The sequence below is a fragment of the Talpa occidentalis genome, unplaced genomic scaffold (assembly GCF_014898055.3).
Source record: "Talpa occidentalis isolate TD23 unplaced genomic scaffold, MPIMG_talOcc4v2.1 talOcc4.5, whole genome shotgun sequence".
Classification (NCBI taxonomy): Eukaryota; Metazoa; Chordata; class Mammalia; order Eulipotyphla; family Talpidae; genus Talpa; species Talpa occidentalis.
The window spans coordinates 59,254,746-59,277,504 of NW_023604861.1; the positions used below are offsets into that span (position 1 = coordinate 59,254,746).

At 39.9% G+C, this 22,759-nt stretch overlaps 1 pseudogene; it reads left to right on the plus strand.

Moving 5' to 3' along the window:
• Nucleotides 1-278: 278 nt before the first annotated feature.
• Nucleotides 279-22,759, plus strand: part of LOC119258538 (actin-related protein 2/3 complex subunit 3-like) — a 77,430-nt pseudogene continuing 54,949 nt past the window's right edge.

Sequence of the window (22,759 nt, forward strand, 5' to 3'; positions counted from 1 at the left end):
AGTAATAGGGTAATGATAGGAAAGCATCAGAAACTTCCAAGAAAGAGATTTGCTTTTAGTAATTTTTAAATTGTTTTAATTGATCCAAATGTCTGAATAGGGTAAGAAAGCAGATCACCTGAAAGCATTCACTAGCTTTTAACTCTTCACAATTATTCAATTAAGACCTAAAAGACAAAAGCCGTTGACTTCCACCTATCCTGCCCTGGGGCTGCCAGACCAGAAGCAGCTTGTTGGAAGCCAATAGTCCCCCGGATGAAAACCAGGGTGCAGCCGGGATGCGGGCTTCTCTCATGGATCCCGACACCAAACTCATTGGTAACCTGGCACTGTTGCCTATCAGAAAGCAGTTCTGAAACCCACCCACAGAATAATAAAAGATACAGAAAAGTGTATGAAGCTATCCAATTCTTTAAAGCCAATGTCTCTTCAAATACTATGAAGTTATGAAGATGACAGAACCTCCATATATATAACTCTCCATATTTCTGAGTGTCTAAAGAAATTTTAAAAGTGCATTTCCAAAAGCCAGGATGAGAAAGAAATATATGTGCTGGTAATCATGAATTTTCCCATTCCTGGAGAACCTGGTTTCCACTTAGTGCAATTTATGTCAAATCTGCAAACATACAGGAGGATGAAGTATATGAGGGTGTAGAGTCAGGAATGGGTACAGTGCAGGTGTTCTGATCCCATGCAGACCAGGTAAAGAAGGAGTCATAGTCCGTAGTGGCTTTTTGCAGGTCTTTTTATTGGGATTTACCCGGTACACGGCAGCCCCCAGCAAGCCTTCACTCTATCTGGGCTCTCCAGTGATCTCTGCTTCTCTCTCAGCTTCTGTTCGTTCTCAGCTTCTTGGCTTCTGCTGGCGTCCCCGTGACGCCGCCCTTAAAAGCCCCGTCTTAGCCCAGGTGAATCCCATCTACCTAGGCCCACACCCTATTCCAGGTGCCCGCCATCAGGCATACATTCAGGACCACAAGGATCCATCATCTATCCTGATGGCGGGAGGGCAGAAAAGCCTGACATTTTTCCTTACCCTATAGAGGGCCTACTGACAGTGGCCAAAGATACTTGACCGAGACTTTGTGAGAAAGTTTTTGACCCTCAGAATGATAAACCCAGCATGTGGTACACTTGCTTTGTGAAGAGAGAATTCGTGAAGAAGAGTCTTTCAGTAAAGCCAGGCTGGGCAGACACCCACCTACTTCACAGACGTGGACAGCACTTTTCAGAAAGATGTGCACAGTTCTTTGTCTTTATTAGAAGTTTTACACAGAAGAGAGACATGAACATGTCTTTATTTGAAAAGTTCTTTATTGAGAATATGGAAGGGGGAAAGGGTTGTCAAAGAGTGATTTGAAATTTTCTGCACTGTTAAGCGAGGGCTTAATAAAAGTAAGTGATAATAAAGAAATTCTAACATTCAAAAAAAGAGGAGGGGGAGGAATGGCAAGAGATGGGGAGGAAAGGGATCTTGACAGAGGGAACGAGAGAGTCTGGTCCTGATTTTGTGAGACCAGGTTAATTTCTATATAGAACCTTGCCCCTTCCCTTCATCAATTCCTCCCATTTGTGACTGTGTGTTTTCTGTCTGTCTTGCTACTTACTTGTTACAGTAAATTCTTCCAGGGTAAAAACCACATCTGTCTTTTTCTCCATCAGATTCCCAGCCGGTCCCACAGGCCTGGCACATGGTAAGTGAAATATTTGTTCATTGTTTCCCTGACTAACTGTGGAAACTTGAGCAACTTACCTCTCTTCTTGAGACATAGTTTCTTCATTGATCAACTCACAGATTTAAAATATCTCTAGTTTTAAAAACGATGTATGAGGCTAGCATTTTCCAAAAGGAATTGGGCTAAGATCAGGCATACCCAAGACAGGGCAGACTAAAAGCCATACCCCAGTCTCCACTGCGTGTCCCTGCTTCCCAACTCCAACCACAAAGGGAAACTGCAGTGGGTGCTGGAGGATTGGCAGAGGATATGGGAGCCAGCAGGATCTAATGTGAAAAGATTGACTTGGGAATTACAAGACCTCATTCTGCCAGCCCATCTGTGGCCCAGAGAAACTCTTTGTGAGTCTCATATTTCCTAATCTGCAAAATGACTGGGTAAGCAGTGAGGAAAGTTATTTCCAGATCTAATTATTTTTTCTGTTCAAAGCCAAAAGTTGTTCACATAGAGCTATGCTGTACATAAAAGAGATGTGAGCCCCTCATTATTGCTAATATTCCCAAGGACTCCTGTGCTCCAAATCTATACATTTTCTTAGGGGTACAGATGAGAGAACAAATCAGAAGAAAAGAGACTCAGTTTCCTCTAACATAGCCATATTAGGCGATCAAGGGGAAAAAAAGTAAGTACTATCAGTGAGGAAAATTCAGAACATCAATATAATCCCTCCCCAAGCTGGAAAAACTACACTTTTCAGTTTTTGCATTTGTGTTGTCATTGGAGATTTATCGGGATATGTCTGTGTTTTAACATCTGTCAGCTAATTCAGAGACTTAATGGCAAAAATCGTACAGCGCAGAAGCACCATGTGGTTTTTGACACTCCCTGGATGACACAGGGTCAAGAAAGCAATAAATGAATTGCCATGAGACCCAATGTAACATTTTTATCAGTACCATGACCTTTGTTCCAAAAAGCCTTTGCTCCAGGGGGGGAAAAAAAAGGATGCACCCATTCTCTCCAAAGCCATTTATGGAAATTTCGAAGGAGCAGACTATAACAACTAGAAGGATCTGTGGTGAACAAATGACTTTCTATTTAGTACTATGATAAAGAACCAACTCATACTCCAGGTATGAGTATCACTTTCAAGCAAGATATATGTGCTTTGATATCTGCTACACAATACACAGATATCCTAGCCATGTGGACATACATTTGCACAGGACTACTTCCTAGGTTCCTACTGCTTTAACCAAAGATTACTCTTTCAGCTTCCTCTGTTTTGCAGATAAAGAAAACAAGCGGGCCTCCCCGGTGGCGCAGTGGTTGAGCGCTGGGTTGGAAAGCTGCCCGCAGCCTCTGCAGTGCCGGTTTGATCCCCGGCTGCTCCCCGGCCACCAGAGGAGGGCACGCAGACCTCTCCTGCCGCCCGCTGCTCCCCTCAGCAGTGTGCTTCGGTCCTTCTGCCTGCTCTGCTCCCCGCTCTGGCTCTGGTGAATTCTCTCACCCTCCCGCGCTTCTGACTGTACCCAGTGCTTGTATAAATAAAAATAATAATAATAATAATAATAATAAAGAAAACAAGCTAAGAGGTAGAGGAATCACAGGTAAGTTCAAATAGACTGGTATACATTAAAATCAATATGAGAAATCAGAGAATTCTCAATATTGTGTATAAAAAATGAGTTACTGAATCATTCTGTCCCATACAAAGCAGAAATGTTATATCAATTTTTCAGAAACCTCAGGTGACCCATTAGCAAATCTGAATAGAAAGTATTCCACTGAGGCAAAGGTAGTATTGCCTCCCATAAAACAGCCCAACTTTTTAATATAACCTACTAATTCCAAGCAGGATCCTTTGACTATAAATAGGATAGCTAACACCCTGTAAGGGAATGGTCAATCAATTTCTATGCCACATTTCCACTTAGGCTTGTTTCAAACCCTAATGTTTCCTTAAAGAAACGATTTTGGGGTCTGTTTGCTTTTCACATGTTTTGAAATGTACCTAGTATTCATATTCAGCAGAAAACACTTGCTCTGTATTAATCAAAAGTATGAATGTTTTCTTGCTCTTCTCTGTCCTCTGAAAGCAACTAACTCAATTGATATGTAATTGTTAAAATTTAGTATCTAATGCATTCATTTACTATTGTAAAGTACTTTACATCTATTGCCTCATTTAGCATTCAAAACTAACTTTATGGAAAAAATAAACTAACATAATGAAGTAAGTGCAATTTTGTCATCCTGTTTTACAGATTCAGAAACCAGGACAGAGAGAGGTTAACTTATTCAAGGTTTAGTAACTCATCAAGATAATGACTGATGGAGTCAGAATTTGAACTCAGATCTTTCCACACTAGTAGAAAATCACCTTCACAAGGACAGACTTTGTTTTATTTCACTGCTGTGTTCACAGTACCTGAGTATGTGTTCAATAATTATTTATTGAATAAATACTCTGCACACCCTCCTCAAGCCAAGAGAATAACCCAGTATTAGGATCACCAACTTGAACCAAGAGTAAGTTGCTTCAAGGAGCTTTGCAGGAGAAAATTCCTCCTGCAACCCCTGGGCTTTCCATAAAGAATGCAAAGGCCCATTGTGCCTGCCAGAGAAAAGCTGGGAGAAATCCTTCTGACCTATTTCTTCCAAGCTGCTCCCCCAGCCCTTCTTCCTTCTTTCAGGCCACCCTGATTAGGTCACTGCTGAAAGTGGGTCAGTGCTTAAATACCACAGTCAGTTTATAATATTTTAATCATTAAAGTTTATCATCTGCACATTAAAGAAACTGCTACTTCAAATCACAGCACCCAGAATGTCCTTTATATCTGTCTACAGAACCCAGCTGAGACACAGCCTTAGAGTTTTCTTTTAGTTTATTACAAAGTAGCTCTTCTAGAACTGAACTGAAGAGTGTGAGGCCTCCTCTTCCTCCACTCCCTACCCATTGCCACCTAGCCCCTATCTTCAGCTACTCTCCCAGACTCCTTCCTAAATTAAAATTTTGGATTACCCAGACTCTAATTCCTACTTAAAATAAAACCCAAATTACTACATTATGTTTGGGGCAAGTCAACACTCTGTCTGGCATCTCTCATTTCTGTGTGAGATTTGAACAAACCCGCCCGGCACAAGTGGAAAATTGGTCTTGCATCACATACTCTGTTGGGATCACCACATTTGGAATTCTAGGTTTATTCTCCCACAGAGTCAAATTTAGCCCAACCCTAGAGAACAGCTCTGTGCACTCTGACATTCAAAATAATATTTTCTAAAAAGTGTGGGGGTTTGCAGCAACTTGAGCTGCAGTAAGAGGCATGTTATTACTGACTCAACTCCTACATGGTGCCATCTTAGTCACCAGGCACATGGTTGCAGCATTGGCTTGGTTTCACAAACTCCTACTTTTTTTCAGTCTAACCTCAGAGGACACAGGTAGGTTTGCTATAGTTGTTATTTTGTCTTCTGAAAGCCAAAGAGTAAGCCACATGGTTATAGCATTTTTCTTTAAGGAAATATTATCCAATGTGAGACAAAAACAGACACATACACTTTGGATAATGGAAGTAACGTTGGTTGCCCCAAAGGAGACAGGATTGAATAAGGTAGAAATCTCTAAAATTCTCAATGATTTTAAACCATGAAACCAAATTTCATAACTAAACTTGATTCCCAGTTGGATCTGTTCCTCCCACTGCCAGTTCTAACTATTCACTAACCACACTGACAGATATGACTGACAAGGATAATTTCTATTACAGTAAAGCTTGAGCCTCTTTCAGATTACTTTAAGGGAAAATTATATTCATTTGAGAGATAAACATGCTAGACCTGGCTCAGAAACTATCAGGATCCTAGGCAGTTACTCTTTTCCATCTCTCCTCAATCACATCTCTCCCTCTTCACATGTTAGTTTTGTTCCTTTCTCATTACCAACTTGTCTCTCTACACCTGCAGTTTGCACATACTGAAAATGACTGCCATGGCGATCAGTCTACCCCATGACCTTTTAAACTAGCTGGCCCAGCCTCCCCTGGTGGCGCAGCGGTTGAGCGCTGGGCTGCGAAGCTGCCCGCAGCCTCTGCAGCACCGGTTCGATCCCCAGCGGCCGGCCGAGGGTCCCACATGGCGCGCAGACCTCTCCTGCCACCCGCTGCTCCCCTCAGCAGTGTATTTTGTGTGTCTGCCTGCTCTTCTCTCCGCTCTAGCTCTGGTGAATTCTCTCACCCTCCCGCGCTTCTGACTGTACCCAGTGCTTATATAAATAAATAAAAATAAATCTTTAAAAATAAATAAATAAACTAGCTGGCCCAGGATATGGTCTGCCATCTTCTGATTCTGAAGCACGCATAATGTCTTAGTGGGTCAGTGTACACAGGTTATGGAAACTGGTCAGTCTAAACTGGAGACATCCAGTCAGGAGCACATTGAGGTATAGTATCTGGGGAAGGTATGAGAGGGCAAAAATTTGAAGAGATAGACAGGTTGAGATTGTGCAATATAAAACATAATTATTGGGTCTCCCTGGTGGCGCAAGGGGTTAAGCACCACACTATGAGGCAATCTGCAGCCTCTGCAGCGAGAGTTCGTTCCCCAGTCAGCCAGGGAGCAACCCACATGGTGAAGTGGACCTCTCCTGGGTAGCCCACTGCTCCCCTCAGTAGTGTATTTCAGTCAGTCAGTCTGCCTGTGCTGCTTCCAACTCTGTCTCCAGTGAGTCCTCTCACCCCCCTGCATCACTGGCTTGTACCCCAGCTCTTGTATGCATAAATTAATAGATCTTTAAAAAAAACATAATTATTAAGAAACTATAGGTGGGCAAGCAGCGCCCAGGATCTCTAGGACAAATGCTTAATTTTTGTTTTCATTGAGGGCAAACTTACTAGCAGCCACCATTTAAATGAAGGTTAATATATTTAATACTAATACAATTTTTAATCTTCCCTCATTCTTTTTTCAATTGAGATATAATTGACATAATTCTCCCTCATTCTTAAAAGTAAGATTGTACAAAATCTTTAAATGGTACATGTGATCACAATTTTAAAAGTTCTGGGAGTCTTTGATCCATGTGAAATAATGTACAAACTCTCTACTCTTTCAGAAAACTATTTGTCAGTGTTCATCATTATTTCTCCTCCAAATTATCACAGCATCACCAAGAACCTAAAATACATAGGATGCACACAGTTTGAAGTAAAATCAATAAACATTGTTTAATGTCTCTCACCTCTGTTTGTATAAGCTGCACCTACCCTAGGCAAGTCACACAAACTCAAAAAATAATAAGGCTATCCACTAGCAATTCTCTGGTTTTTGCATGCCAATTCTAACACCACCACCACCCAATTTTCTTTCTGATATTAAGAATCATGTTTACAATGTGATAACAGCACATTCCCAGTGTGAGTGTGTCTAACAGTCATAAAAGCAAACACCTAGGTCCATCTCTGTCAAATGTGCTTTACACTACTGGTCCCCATGGAATGAAATAGCCCAGTGCTTGCTAAAGGAACTGCAGTATAAGTATCCACTGACCTGCTGCTGAACTTACCACTTGCTGTTTTTCTCTTATAATCTAAATCTGGAAATGTGTTGTCTGGTCAGCAGTACACTACCAAGTCATTCAGCAAAATTCTCCAGATGCCATAAAAGCATGCCTGTGTGTTAGAAAATGAACTTTCTAACTTGTAAAATATAGTCTAAGGATAGTGTGAAGGCCATATTTCAGAGAGCCAAAATGCTTCTGCTGAGACACCTTTGTAATGCAGCCAGGCGGCAGCTGTGTGCATTGTAGAGGCTTTGGGGTGAGTTTGCCTGCAGAGCGTCAGCTGACCCTGCCTTGTTCCTGAACACCCTTGCTGGGATAGTATCCTGAATTCATATCACTGGATACTGACAATTTAGCTAGGCCTGCCTAAGAAAATTCCTTGCAAATCAGCATTCTCTTAGACAGATCACTGCTCTATAATCATTGGCAAAGTGGAAAACAGACACAAGTCCTATGTAACAAAACTTGCATAATTTGAAAAAGAGCAAGCCAAATTTTCTGTTTAAAAAACACACACTGTAAATGCCTATTTGAAGGAATAATCATTTTTTTTTAAAATACCACTTTTTAGCTTGTGCATAATGCTTCTATGAACATTCATGTATACATGTTTGTGTTGACATATGCTTTTACTTCTCTTGCTAACACCAAAGAGTGGAATTACTGCATTATATATAGGTTTTTTGGTAGCAGATTGCATGAAAAAATGGTATTTTTGCAAAACACTATGAAATGACACATTTACATTTTTAAAAGTTGATGTGTTACACTTTGTTTTTATACTCTCTTACAGTACATCTAGCACAACTCAGATATCAAAGCTTAAGAAAGTATTGGGATAAATCAAGAAGACACTCATTTTTCAAATACTTTAGTGGCAAAACAACTTGGTCCTGCCTAAAGAACACCATTATTCTGCAGAACAATTCAAGGATCATTATATTATGCACCATTCTAAAATTGTAGTTTACTTTCCATGAAAGTCTTTGAGCAAATTTACTGAGGCTGAACTCCACTTTGATTTTCAAGAGTTTCAGAAAAAAAGAATTTTCCCAGCATTGTATGGCTCTAAAATAATTTGGACTCTTTGTTATTGGTCAATGTCTCATTTTAGAACAAGGAGAGATACCTAGATTATGGCCTAAGATGCAACTCATTTATTATTCTAGATGTAAACTTCCTTTGTCACTCAAATAGACTGTAGTCTCAAGACACTTCCTATAACATGAACTTTTAACACATACACTCATGTTAAACTGAAAAATCCTGATATGTAAAAGAGAATCCATTTCCACAGACATCCTCTTCATCTGGCACTAATTAAGGATCATAGTCTGAAAGTGTGCTTCTATCTAAACACATGTGAATCTCTAGGAGTGTGTAAAGGACGTAATTAACTTTGTAGTGCTTCATACCAAGAGAGATGCCAAAAATGTTCGTTACTTATTCCTGAAAAAAATCCACCCTTCTCACCCTAAACCAGACAAATCACATGCCACGCCACTGAGAAATGCAGTGTGGCTTAAGCCACAACTTATTCTGAATAAAAGCAACTCCATATTCTCCACAGAAGAAAAAGGGAGGCAGGCTGGATCTCCAAGGTAAGTCAAATCCCCTTGGAAGAGCTACTGCTTCAGAGTTCAGCAGCATTCAGAGGTTGGAGTACAGCTGGCCTTAGTCACCACTAAGGAAAGAACATGAGGAAATGAGTCTAAACCTCATCAAGAGAAATCTAGGTTAGACAAAAGGAATAATCTGTGAAATCTGTTAACAGAATACAATGCCCATGTGTTTTCAAAGTATTTTTTAAATTAGTCAGCTATCCTCACCAGTGGCTGTGATTAATTAAAAATCATGTCACCATATCCAGAAATGTTAACTGACTATAGCCACAACCATTTATAAGAATATATTGCTATGCCTCAGGATATGATTTAAAAAAAAGTCCTGTTCAACTCAGAAATGGTTCCTAAGATATTTCTATACAATGTGAGAATTCAAGAATTTAGTTTCAATAGACTAGTGAAATAAACTTTGTGAGGTAAGCAAACTACATGAAGATCAGTGAACCAGAGGGTTTTTAATTGTTTATTCAAATTAGAAGACTCATATGTCATTATATATAAAACCTAAACTTGGAAAAATATCTCACCATCATATAATATTATGTGGCAACTAGTTTTTGCAGAACAAATTCCCAATCACTAATAAAGAACCTTTTAATTCAAAAGTGCACATCATTCTTTGGCTAAAAATAGAGTGATCTCTTGTGAATGATTTAACTTGTTGAACTTCCTGTGACCAAAAAAATTTAACTAAATGATACTATAGGAACTATTATGTGCCCGTCATACTTAAAGCTTCTATAAGGATCAAACTGAAAATTTAAATATAAAAAAATTTTAAAGCACTCAAAGATTCTTTAAAAGATTTAGCATATTTTGAAAATTGCATTATACATTTTTAGACACAATAATATAATGTAACTAACTTTTCTGTATTTTTTTCCTTCTCATACTTTGTTTTTCTCAAACTTCTGAGAGCAATGTTAAGAGTTTAAGACTTTTAGTATATATTTTAGAACTCTGATACCAGTTCACACAAATTCGGTGATTTGTACATGCCCAAGAAGACATACAAGAATGTGCTCCCAGCCCCCACATTTCATTCTCCCCACGCTTCATCCCTGTCCCTGGGGATGTCTGATCTCCAGTCTGGGAAAGGAAAGTGCCTCCTCCACATCCTCTCCCAGGGTCTCTCCCCAGGCCTAAGTCCAAGGGGAGAAATGCTGACTCATAGCCTTGGGCCAGTTAGCAGCTTTCACTTCCCCAGTCCTGCTCTGTGGGGCCACAAAGCAGAGAAAACCTGGTGGGTGTGGAGAAATTGTCATTTCTCTCTCCTGAGGACTGTGGGAATAAGCACCCCAAAGCCTAGGGCGGCTGGCAGATTGCAGGAGCTGCAAGCAAAACCTCAAGTACAGGGATCACAATGTTCAGCTGCCACTGGGGAATGACATAAAAGAAAGGGTGTTCGGGGGCAGAAATTAACAGTTTAGAGGATAGAGAAGACAAAGGAAGAAAAGAGAGAAAAAAAAAGACCACCTAAAATGAAATGGTCAGGAGTGGTCTGCCCCCCATATTCTCCTGGGGTCCTTGTTTTTTGTGGGGTTTTTTGAGGGGGTGTTCTTGTTCTTCCCCACTCCCGAGCTGGTGGACTCTGTAGAATATGTGTCCCTGTCTCTTGGGACAACCAGCCCCCAGTATCTCCTGCTTTCTGCTGACTGACAAATAATCTTGGATGAAACACCTGCAAATTTATGTTTTTTTGATTGTTCATTAGGGTCTCTTCCAAAAACTTTTCACATTTTCCTTCTGCAAAAGAGAAAATTTAATGAACTGCCCAAGTTCAAGCTATGTCTTATCAACCAGATTCTGGTGCAGGCTACTGCTTTACCATGAATAATATACCATTGCTTATAATCTATGATTCCATGTACTTTAAGGCCCTGAGGGCCACATATTTCATAATCATGGGAAATTTAAATAATCAACAAAGTTTTGATCTGCATTTCCCTGATTACAAGTGATGTTGAACATTTTTTCATATGCCTGTTGGTCATTTGCATTACCTCTTCAGAGACAATGAGATACCATCTTACACCAGTGAGAATGGCAAATATTAAAAAAACTAGCAACAACAAATGTTGGCTAGGTTGTGGAGAAAAAGGAACTCTCCTGCACTGTTGGTGGGAGTGCAAACTGGTCCAACCACTATGGAGAGCTGTGTGGAGATTTCTTGACCTACTAAACACAGAGCTTCCGTATGATCCAGCAATTCCACTCCTAGGTATTTACCCAAAGGACACAGAAACATCAATTCCAAAGAGCACCTGCACCCCTATGTTTATAGCAGCACTATTTACAATAGCTAAGCTTTGGAAACAACCCAAATGCCCAAAAATAGATGACTGGATCAAGAAGATGTGGTACATATACAGCATGGAATATTACTCAGCATTCAAAAAAAGATAAACACATGCAATTTGCATCAACATGGATGGAGCTGGAAGAGATCATGCTCAGTGAAATAAGCCAGAAAGAAAAAGAAAAATACTGGATGGTCTCACTCATAGCAGGAATCTAGAAAACTTAAATAAGGGACCAGGAAAAATAACTATAAGAAAGAAAATATCAAAATCAACCAACAACTATGAACGAGAGACACTCTATGGGGGTGGGGGGGGAAAGGAGGGATTGGGCTCAAAATAAAGAGGTTATAATTGCATGGGGAATATAAAAATAAAATTTAAATTAAAAAAAATTTTTTAAATAATAAACAAAAAACAAAGACTTTATTCTCAAAAGCATTTGTATAATTCTAGTTGTAAGTTCTAGACTAGGCAAAATTAATCTATGATAGGAAAAAATGAGAACAATTGTTGGCATGGGGGATTGGATGGGAGGGAGCATAAAGGGAATTTTCTGGAATGATAGTAATGTTCCACATCTGAATTCTAGTTTGGGTTACGCAGCTGTATGCAGTTATCAAAACTTTTCCAGTAGTACATTTAAGATCTGTACATTTCACTGCATATAAATCTTACCTCAAAGGGGAAAAAAACATTGAAAATATCCAATTCTAGTTAAAGATATGCATGCTGAACTGTCTAGGGATGAATTGGCTTTATGCCTTCAACTTACCTTCAATGTATCAAAAAAAATAAGATGTGTTGATGATAGATAGGGCAATAGGTACATGATTTCTATGTCTGATAAAGCAAGTACGCTAAAATGTTAATTATGAAATCTAAGTGGTTGGCATATATATTCACCATAAAATTTCTTTCAACTTTTCTGTAAGTTTAAAGCTTTCATAATAAAATGTTGGTTAACGCATTTGATAATTATTATTGGGTGTGAGATTTTATATTTTGTTGTATCTTTGTGGGGAAAAGTGTTACATCTGATTTTCATATCTGAATGATAGAGATATAATACACCTGTGGGTGTATAGCACAGATACACACAATTTGTGTTTTATATTAAAATAATAGTGGTAAAAAGGCATCATATGAATTAACAAATAGATTTTATCATGTGCACAGGCAGACTTCTAATAAGAACTTTTATTTCTTGATCTACAGTTTTACACGCAAAAGCATGCACAAAAGTATGCTATAGATTATCTAGCAAGTTGCCACATAATGTCATACATGGTTTGATAGAAAAAAAAAAGGTCTCTTGGGGCTCCCTGGTGGCACAAGGGGTTAAGACTCAACCTATGAAGCTCCCTGCAGCCACTTCAGCACAAGTTCAATCCCCGGCCAGGGAGCTACCCACATGGTGCAGCAGGCCTCTCCTGACTCGACTGCTGCTCCCCTCAGCAGTGTATTTTGTCAGTCTGCCTATCCTGTTCCCCGATCTGTCTCTGGCGAATCCTCTCACCCCCCACAACTCTGGCCTGTACCCCAGTTCTCGTATGTATAAATAAATAAGTCTTCTTTAAAAAAAAGAAAAAGAAAGTCTCTTAACACCTCTTCTTGTGTCTATCTCTATGTGACATTTCTGCATTACTAATGTCTTTAGATAAGATTACAAGAAGCAGTAATTCAGGGCTTCCCTGATGGTGCACAATTAAGCTATCCACAGCCACTGCAGTATGAGTTCAATCCTGGCCAGGGAGCTAACCCACATGGTGCAGCAGACCTCTCCTGTCTTACCCGCTGCTCCCCTCAGCAGTATATTTCAGTAGATCCACCTGTTCTGCTCCCTACTCTGTCTCCAGTGAATACGCTAAGCCCACACACACATCTCTGGCCTAAACCCCAGCTATTGTATGTATAAATAAATAATTCTTTAAAAAAGAAGCAGTAATTTAAAAACAAAATTAGACAGATGGAAAGTTAGAAGGGTGGGGGGAGGCTAAGGATGAATTTCTTATTGAATATTAACAATTTGGTCTTGACTGATGACAGTCCTCCCTCCTAAAGAAATGAGGTACTTCTTATACCCTCAATTGCTTTCACATGTCTTCAGGTAATAGTCTTCCATGAAAACATATGTACACATATGTGGAAATGTCTTCCCAAAACTCTTTTTGGCCCCCGTTTGGTTACACTCTCCCCTCTTTCTCCCCACATATGAAAGCTTGGTTCATTCTCAACTAAAGCCTTCATTTTTGCCCTTTCCTCCATAATTTACACCTCTCTTCTTGTTGCTGTCTATTCAAATCCTAAATGTGTTCCTAATCAACAAAGTATCTTCTAAAGGTACTTATCCATTTATTAATTTATGAGTTCTTTCATTCATTAAAAAAATGTATTGGATGCTGTATGCCAGGCACTAGTGTATGAATTAGAGGGGAAAAGATGAGGAAGATTTGAGTCCTATGGGTACCTTGGTGGCAGGAGTGCTACAGTGACTATTCCTGAGGGTGGAAATCCTATACTGTCAAAACACTAAAAGGAAGTAAAACAATGATACTTAAAAAACATGTAAGTCCTTCCCTTAAGGAATGTGTAAGATCTTATGGGAGACCTGAGCAATCCAATACAGGAGTTGGCAACCATAGGTGGCTATTGAGCATTTAAAATGTGACATGAGTTGAGATATGCTATAAATGTAAAATCACATTAAATTTTGAAGGCTCAATATGATAAAAAAATGTGAAATTTATCATTAATTTTTATATCACTTTATGTTGAAATGTTTTGGCTATATTGCGTTAAATATACTATTAAAAATTTTTCAGTAATCTGAATTGTTTCCAGTGAAAACAAATAAGAAGAAAGCATCAGGACTATGAAACATATATAGTGATTTTAGGCCAGTCACAGCATCAAAAAAAAAAAGGCAAATGTACACAACAAAGGCGACCTCTACGATAATTATAGCTGAGCTCTATATTTGTCTCAGAGCTGCAGAGAAAAGTAATAGTAAGTTAAATTTAATTTTCTAATTTAATATTCTATACAGTGTTATAAAACAATATTGCCATGTGAAATCTTTTGAGATTGCTCAGTGATGTCACTGAGAGACCCTCCAACCATTCCTACCCAAAAAGTAAACTATATTTTCTCCATGCTTATAACTATTGAATTCTTCAATATAAAATATAGGGCATAAGAATGGTCATTCCACATACAAGGATATCTAGTAAAGGAAATTCCAGGTGATAAAAATATAGACCACCTCCACAAAGTTAAGTTTTATCTCATATTCTATGCCCTATAAATGAGAAAAAATGACAATACTATTTTTTAATGCTGAAATATAATAGAGGCTGTTTCTCTGAAAATTGTATACCCAATTCTCTCACCTGCTCCTATCTCCTTCCCTGATCAATCTCCTCCTGCCTTGGGTATAAGTGTGTACCCGAGTCACCTTGTTTTTCCTGTTTATGGACAGTTTGGTATGCAGATTGGAATGCTCATGGGTCTGCAGGAAGAAAAAAATAACTGACACAGTAAGAAGCAAGACTAGAAGGTCAGGTAAGAGTCTTTCTGATATTTGGTCTTCTTTCTGAGCCTAAGAAAATTATTCCAGAAAGTCCTATGAGACAACAGTATTGTGACCTTTTAATAAACTGCCTGTTTTTCTTGGATAATATTAAAATGCAACCAAAGAATATAATTTCATAAGCAGCTTAGAATTTCCAACAATGGAAATTTCTCTTGGTTTGGCTTGATTCAAGCATAAAACTTGTACAACTAAAAGAAAAGATGAATTCCAAACAGTCTTTCATAAATATCATTTTCTCGTCCAAGCTTTGATGAAGGTGATGAAGAGCAGACAATTTGACATGGCATGCTCTCGCAGGATCTGGAATGTTGGTGCTCTGAGCGGATCCATATGCTTTAAAAACATCACAAGCAGATGGTTAGATATAGATCTTTTTTGAAAACTTGGTAGATTCTGCTCTGGACTCATCCAGCCTGAACTCAGACCCATGAGGTTAATCAAGGTCAGCAATCTAGGGGATGTCAAAACTCATCAGGTAGAATAGATTTTATTCTGTTTGGGCAGCCACAGGCAGGAGTCCTTGAATTTTATAAGATGTAAGCCCGTTAATCAAAAGTATGGAGCTTTATTATGTCAGAATCTAAATTATTGAACTACAGAGTTGAAACCAGGACATAAATGCAAAAAAATAGATGGGACAATATCAAACTAAAAAGCTTCTGCATAGCAAAATAAACTATCATTAAAACAAAAAGAAAGCCTATCAAATGGGAGAAAAGATTTATATGGCATACATATGACAAAGAGCTAATATCCAACATTTACAAAGAATCCATAATTTTCAACAATAACAAAAAATTAGTAAAGACAACCCAAAATTTATTCTATCAACTGACACTTAATATTAAATTATATTTAGAAATTTATTAAGCAAGTAATTTTCTGCATAAATTATACAAGTACCCCCAAGGGGAATATCTATGGAGAAAAAACGTCTTACAAACCTCATCAGACAAGACCTTGATGTCAAAATACACAAAGATGAAAAGATTATCAAATGGTAGACAGATATGCAGACACCTTGGAGGGTAAGATGGAAACATACGGCACGTTGACATTGTTTCCAACAAAGAAACAGAATCTGGAGAAAACTGATCTTTGTCACAGGAGTTCAGATTGCATAGAAACTATTTTCAAACCTCCTGCTACATGTGGAATTGTGGCCCCCCAAAATCTATATGTTAAGTCCTAATTCTAATATCTCAAAATGTGACTTCATTCTGAAATAGAGTCATTGTAGATGTAATTTAGTTAGGGTAAGGTCAAACTGGAACAGGATGAGTATTTAAGTCCAATTTGACTGGTGTCATATAAAAAGGGGAAATTTGGACAGTGACAGACATGCTCAGAGGGAAGACAATGGTGCAGGGAGAAGATAACCACCAGAAGCCAAGAGACAGGCAAGATACAATTTCTCACTGAAAGCCCTCAGAAGGAATCAAATGTGCTGACATCTTGACTTTAGGCTTCTGGCCTCCAGAATTGTGAGGCTATAAATTTCTATTGCTTCTAACCACCCAGTTTGTGGTACTTTATTACAGCAGCCCTAGAAAACTAATAAATCTCTCCACTGTCTTAATACCAGAAAGAGCAAAGATGTGAAACACTGAAAAATGAAAGGATTCACTATCTAAATCCTGTTCCTCTTTAGAGATATAAAATATTAAACCACAGAAATTAAGTCATAGTATGAGATATTTGATTAGGGTCCAAATGAGGAAAGTTGCTATCAGTAGGAAAGAAATAACTTTTTCACAGAGCCATTCAATAACAGAGCTGAAGCTTGTCCCAGGCCTGTTTAAAGACAGTCATTGCAGTACATGCTAGCTTCAGCAGGCTTTCACCTCTCTTTTGAGCCCTAACTCCATCTCTTTTTACCTCTCTTTGGTTCTCAAATACACAAGGTTTACAAGCTTACTCCAGTGATAGCCCCCACTTCAGGACCCTATCCAAATCAGTCCTCCCTCAGAGAACCACATTCCAAAATGTACCTCCCTCCATCCCCCTACTCTACAAACAGAATTCCTAGACCTTCAGGATCAGTGCTCTGCTAGATTTTCAGAATAAAGCAATCTGATTATCTGAAACAATTTACACAAGCGCATGTATAAGAGATACAATGTCTGAGGAGTTTGTAAACTAAAGAATCTCTATTTGGCAGAATATACAGAGCAAATGACTTCAGTAAGGTATATTTTGGGTGTTACTTGACAACTGAGAAACTTTCCTCCCTTCACCTCCCTTTACCTTCTCAAAGTGTGTGACTATTAGGGATCTAGGAAGTCATTAGCCAGTTCCCTAAATACTTACCTCAATTAATTTCATCCTTTTGTCTTTTGTTCATGTACATATTTCCCTGGGCAATTTAAAGCTCAGAGTAGTTGGTTCAACTTTTGAACTGCTAAGAGTTACTGAGAGGAGTAAGAGTATTAATAACACAGATTGGAGGGTGGGGAAAAATAAGCCACAGAGAAAAGGATGACAAAAGACAGCAAGCATATCTAAAAGAACATGAGATCATATTTAGCCTGGCCTATCATGTTGCCTAGCACAAATATAAACACTTTAGTAAGAGCTTTGTCTCTCAACACTTTTAGATGGCATGGTAATAGCAGTTTTATTGAACTATTTCAATATCCCAGCCACTACCCTCAGCATTTCCCAGGTATTAACTCATTTCATCTTTATGAATGGAAAAAAAAAAGAGGTATCAAAGCTCTAAATAATTTTCCTACTAGTAAGTGAAAATACTATCCAACCCCACAGGCTCCTGCTCTAATACTCTACTATGCATAGAAACCTCACGTGTGTTCTGGGGTGTTGTCAGTTCAGCAAAAACATATAGTAGTAAATTGAAGCAACTACTAGTCCATTTAAAATACAGCAAATATTTCCACTTAAATGCTCAAAATAAACCCAGTAGCTCTGACAGGCCAACCTACCAGAACAACCAGCCATGCCTATGGATCCCAGGTAATCAGTCCCACTAGGTATCAGTTGACTGATACCTAGGAATGACTACAAAGCAGCCCTACCTCTAGAATCTACTTTAAATAACTAAGCAAATCTAAATATATGACTTTAGCCTAGAGAACTCAGGTCATCCCTAATTAGATGATGCACTGTATTTCACTGGAAATAGTGAGTTCTGATTTCATTACGCCTTCATCATGAAATCAAAGCCTCTTTTCTGCCCATTTCTGGAGCACTTCACAGTGTTTTCAAACAGCTCGTCTAACTGTAATAATCAGGGAACTGATTTCCAAAGAGAACAGAAGAAAAAAAATCCCAAATGCCTGCTGTCTTTGCTGGATTTAAAAGGCGTGATGCAAGAAAGTAAAAATAACAAAATTAAATGTGTGAAATTCTAGTGAGTATAATGCCTCCAATAGTTTGTTGTACCATAAATTCTTAATCTTCCTGTGTCTTTTCACTTCAGTAAGGGAAAAGTAAAATGTATCAAAGCTGTGACTGAACATGGCTGTGATTTCTAAATATAAATCTGAGCTTGTGATGGTTTTCAATTTTATTCTTCAAGAAATAGGGTTGCTCTAAGAATTTCACACACACACATATACATACCCCTCTTATAGAGGGATCTTAGTGATAAAAAACAAACAGTACTGAGTAATATATGTCTCTGCCTGGACACAACTCACTTAGTCTTTCAGAGAGTGTAAGTGCTACCCTTAATGCTCCTCAAAGTTGTGCTCAGTCAGCCTACCCAGGTCAAAAGGGAGAAGGGGGGCCTCCCTAGTGGCGCAAGGGGTTAAGATGCAACCTATGAAGCTAGCCACAGCCACTGAAGTACAAGTTTGATCCCCAGCCAGGGAGTTACCCACATGGCACAGCAGACCTCTCCTGACTCGCCCGTTGCTCCCCTCAGCAGTGTATTTCGGTACATCTACCTGTTCTGCTACCCGTGCTCTCTGGTGAATCTTCTCACACCCTTCCCCCCTCCACCCCATGACTCTGGCCTGTACCTCACTTCCAAAAAAAAGGAAATAGGGATGAGGGATGAGGGACACCTGCTTTAGCCAAGAGGAACAGTGTATCTTTTCCCAAAGAAAATACCTGTCGAGAACAAGATAATAAGTAAGTGAAAGTCACAGGCTTTGATCTTGCTTCTATACCAAGAGGTAAATCAAAAACCCAAAACCACAATGGCCTTGTGGTGATTTCACCTGGAAAAGATGAGCAAGGAAGGAGATCCTAGAATGAGGACAATGATCAGGGTCCTCCACCCCTGGCAAAGACTGACTGACCTGAAATATGGGCTTTTCTAAAGATTAATGCTAAAGACTGGGTACCACTAGTGGGGGGAGGGGAAACTACAGTATGTCCCCACCCTCAGGAACAAGAGACAGCAAGACTGCCACTTCCTGATGTTCCCCATCTATAAAAGATTGACAACAAACACATGCAGAGATAGGAATTGTGGAGCTCTCACTACATGGGAGTTTTATTGTTCACTTCTACATTTGTTCTGTTTGCTCCTTTATAGTGAAGAGCTTTAAGTCCTTAAAACAAAAATGATATTTGCTGATTCTTAGAGACAGAAAGTAAAATAGTGGTGTCCAAGGGTTAGGAGAGAGGAAAATGGGAAGATGTTTATAGTATAGAGTTTTACTTTTACAAGATGAAAAGCGTTCTGGAGATGGATGGTGGTGACAGTTGCCACCAAAGGGAAAAAACAAAAAAGAAAGAAAAGAAAATGAATGCACTCAATGCCATGGAACTTTATTTATTTAAAAATGGTTACAATGGTAAATTTATGTTATGTGTGTTTTACCACATTAAAATAAATTTAATGGTATTTGCTGATCTTCAGGTCAACAGAAAAAAGGCAAGGTAACCAGGCAAATGTGTTCTATTCCTTAGCTAATTTTGAGAAGATCAGAAACCCAGTGACAACTGGTTCATCTTTCTCTTTCCTGGATTCCTGCCAGCATATAGGTAACTAAATTGATGACTTGGCAATCTGATTTCCTCAGTACTGATCGAGTGGCAAGCAATACATCAGTTACTTTGTATCATTATTTACAACCCTCACAACAATCTAAGGTTAGGCTATGACACCCTTATTTAGAAATACCAGGGGCTGGGACTCTAAACCATGCCAGTCTGACTCCCAAACTCAAACTCTCCTCTCTAAAAGACAGCTTCAGAATGTGTCTAAAATGTAAACTCTTAATTTGCTACTTCTGCCACTAAACTTCTTCCTCCACCTCATCAAAAGTCTGACCTCTCAATCCCTGCCTTTACTCAGTTTATCTACCTTTCCTGACACTTCTTTCTTCCATACCTGCGGCCAGAGGAAATAGCAGGAAAATCCCTCATGAGACTTTCTTTGGCTCAGTGCCCACGAAATGAGCCTCCTCCCTTTGATCTCCAGACTACTGATTACCAAAATTAGTAAAGTCCTCTGTAGGCCTAGAATTATAAGCAATGTTGTGATGGTGATGTAAGTGCTGGTTTGAACTTTTAGTAAGTGTGTTAGATTGGTTGGAACCAAGTGAAAAGAAACAGCTGATGGCAGGTGGCAACTGATAAGAACCATGGTGACTCCCAGTTAGCCTCATAAAAATGAGGCCATGTGCTTCCTCTTGGGGCTTTTAATGTATCAGGAACACACTCTCTGACCATGATGTCACCTGCTAACATCTACTGCAGGACATGTTGTCTCTCTCCATCCTGAAGATAGTGACTGAACACCCTACAGGTCCCACAGGTACCAGAAAATAATTATTACCCCTTTACTCCCATCAATATATACCTACTGCTTCTGAGTGAGAGGAATAGTAAAATATGTCCTTCAATAGAAACCTCTCTTCCTTTCTCCAGGACAAAGGTGGTTTTATTGGGGGGCATGGAGAAGGAGTAGGATAAAAAAAAGTGGACATTTTCAGTTTAATGTGAAAGCATATATATGCATGTGTGTTCATTACACATAATAAAAATGTTATGAGATGGATCTGTAATAAATACTGAACCCTTGGTTATCAATAATACCTACAATGATACCTGGTCAGTCACATCAGCAATGTTCCTGTAGGGTAAGGTAAAAGTATCAGGCTTTTCTGCCCTCCCACCATTAGGATAGATGAGGGAACCCTGTGGTCCTGAATGCATGCCTGATGGCGGGCACCTGGAGTGGGTACACCTGGGCTGAGAGACTGAGTTTACAAGGGCGGCATCACGGGGACGCCAGTGGAAGCCAAGAACAAACGGAAGCCGAGAGAGAGAGGAGCAGAAAGAACACCGAAGAGCCCAGATAGAGGATTTGATGGGGGCTGGGAGGACTACCAGCCTTCCGGCCCCCCCAGCACCCCTGCCTGCCATGTGCCTGGTAAATCTAAATAAAAGACCTGCAAAAAACACTGAGGGCTCCAGGACTCTTTCCTCCTTTACCCCATCTGCATGGGATCATAGAAAACCTGCTCAATGTCCATTCCTGACTCTACATCAGCATCTCCATTCTCTTGCACTGTTGTCTTGTCTTTCTATTCCTTCTGAATCCGAGGGTAAGTTAGGGATATTTAGGCAGCCTCAAGGACAGTGCAGGGACTTCAGGAGAGTTAAGGAAGGCTGCAGAGATAAGGGCCACAAATTCCAAAGGGGACTAATGAAACACCCCAGGACTTATGACATTAGGCACTTACTTTATGACCTTAGGGTCAACAGGACATTTCAAATAGAGGGCAGTGAAGATAAGGGCTGGGACACAGAGACATACAGGCAGTGAGTGAGACCACCAAGAACTAACCAATCACAAAGAGACTGGTGGAGCTTTAGAATAATTAGGGAAAAAATGTATATATTCCCTGAGGCACGACTCCACTTGGGCTTCCTTGCCCCTTCCTGGCCTGGTTTCCTGGCCTGGGATTCCCACTTTATTTCTGCTCCTTTTCTTCTCAAACTTTTTCTTTCTCTAAACAAACCTGCCTCTTCTCGCTTGCTTGCCTGAGCATCTGCAAAGTTCCTGCTGCGGCTTTGTGAGATACCAGCCCGTGGTGGTCTAGTGGCTGGGACTCAGCGCTGCCACTGCAGCCTGGGATCCGTTCCTGGCTGGGAGACTAGGCCTGAAAACCTACAATTCCAGTATCACTTCTCTCTGACAATTCCCAGGAACTCTCTGATTTCCCCCAATCTGAATGTTCTGGTATTCTGAAGGGAATCACAAAACTATGATTATTATCTAAATCAAAAATTTAAGAGCTGCAAGCCTCCACATGCTCCTAAATATTCCTCTACTGTACTTCCCCATAGGAGCATTGCCAAAGTGGGCCCATGTTCTTCAAGTCCCCTACTCCAACAGTAGCTCCTAACTTCCAAAAAAAAAAGTCATCCACAACTTCCATCTTTCAGGTTTTATCTCAATTTATCTTTCCCAATCCTTTCCTGTCCAAAATGAAAAGTATCCTATTCATTGCTGTAGGGTAAGGTAAAAGTATCAGGCTTTTCTGCCCTCCCGCCATTAGGCTAGATGAGGGAACCCTATGGTCCTGAATGCATGCCTGATGGCGGGCACCTGGAGCAGGGTGTGGGCATAGGTAGATCAGATTCACCCGGGCTAAGACTGGGCTTTTAAGGATGGCGACACGGGGACACCAGCAGGAGCAGAGAAGCCAAGAGAGAAGCCGAGAAGTGGAAAAGCAGGAGAGCAAAGAAGCAGAGAGAACGCCAGAGAGCCCAGAAAGAGTGAAGACTTGCTGGGGGCTGGGAGGACTGCCAGCCTCCAGCCACCCCCACCAGCACCCCTGCCTGCCATGTGCCTGGTAAATCTAAATAAAAAACCTGCAAAAGCCACTGAGGGTTCCAGGACTCTCCTCCTTTACCCGGTCTGCATGGGATCACAGAAAACCTGCTCCATGGCCATTCCTGACCCTACACTTGCCATAGTCAGTCTCTCCATCTGCATTTTGATACCATCCTGGTCTTCCTCTTCCGGGACTTTCAGCAGTTCTTGAGTCTTCTCTATCAAACAATAAATCAAT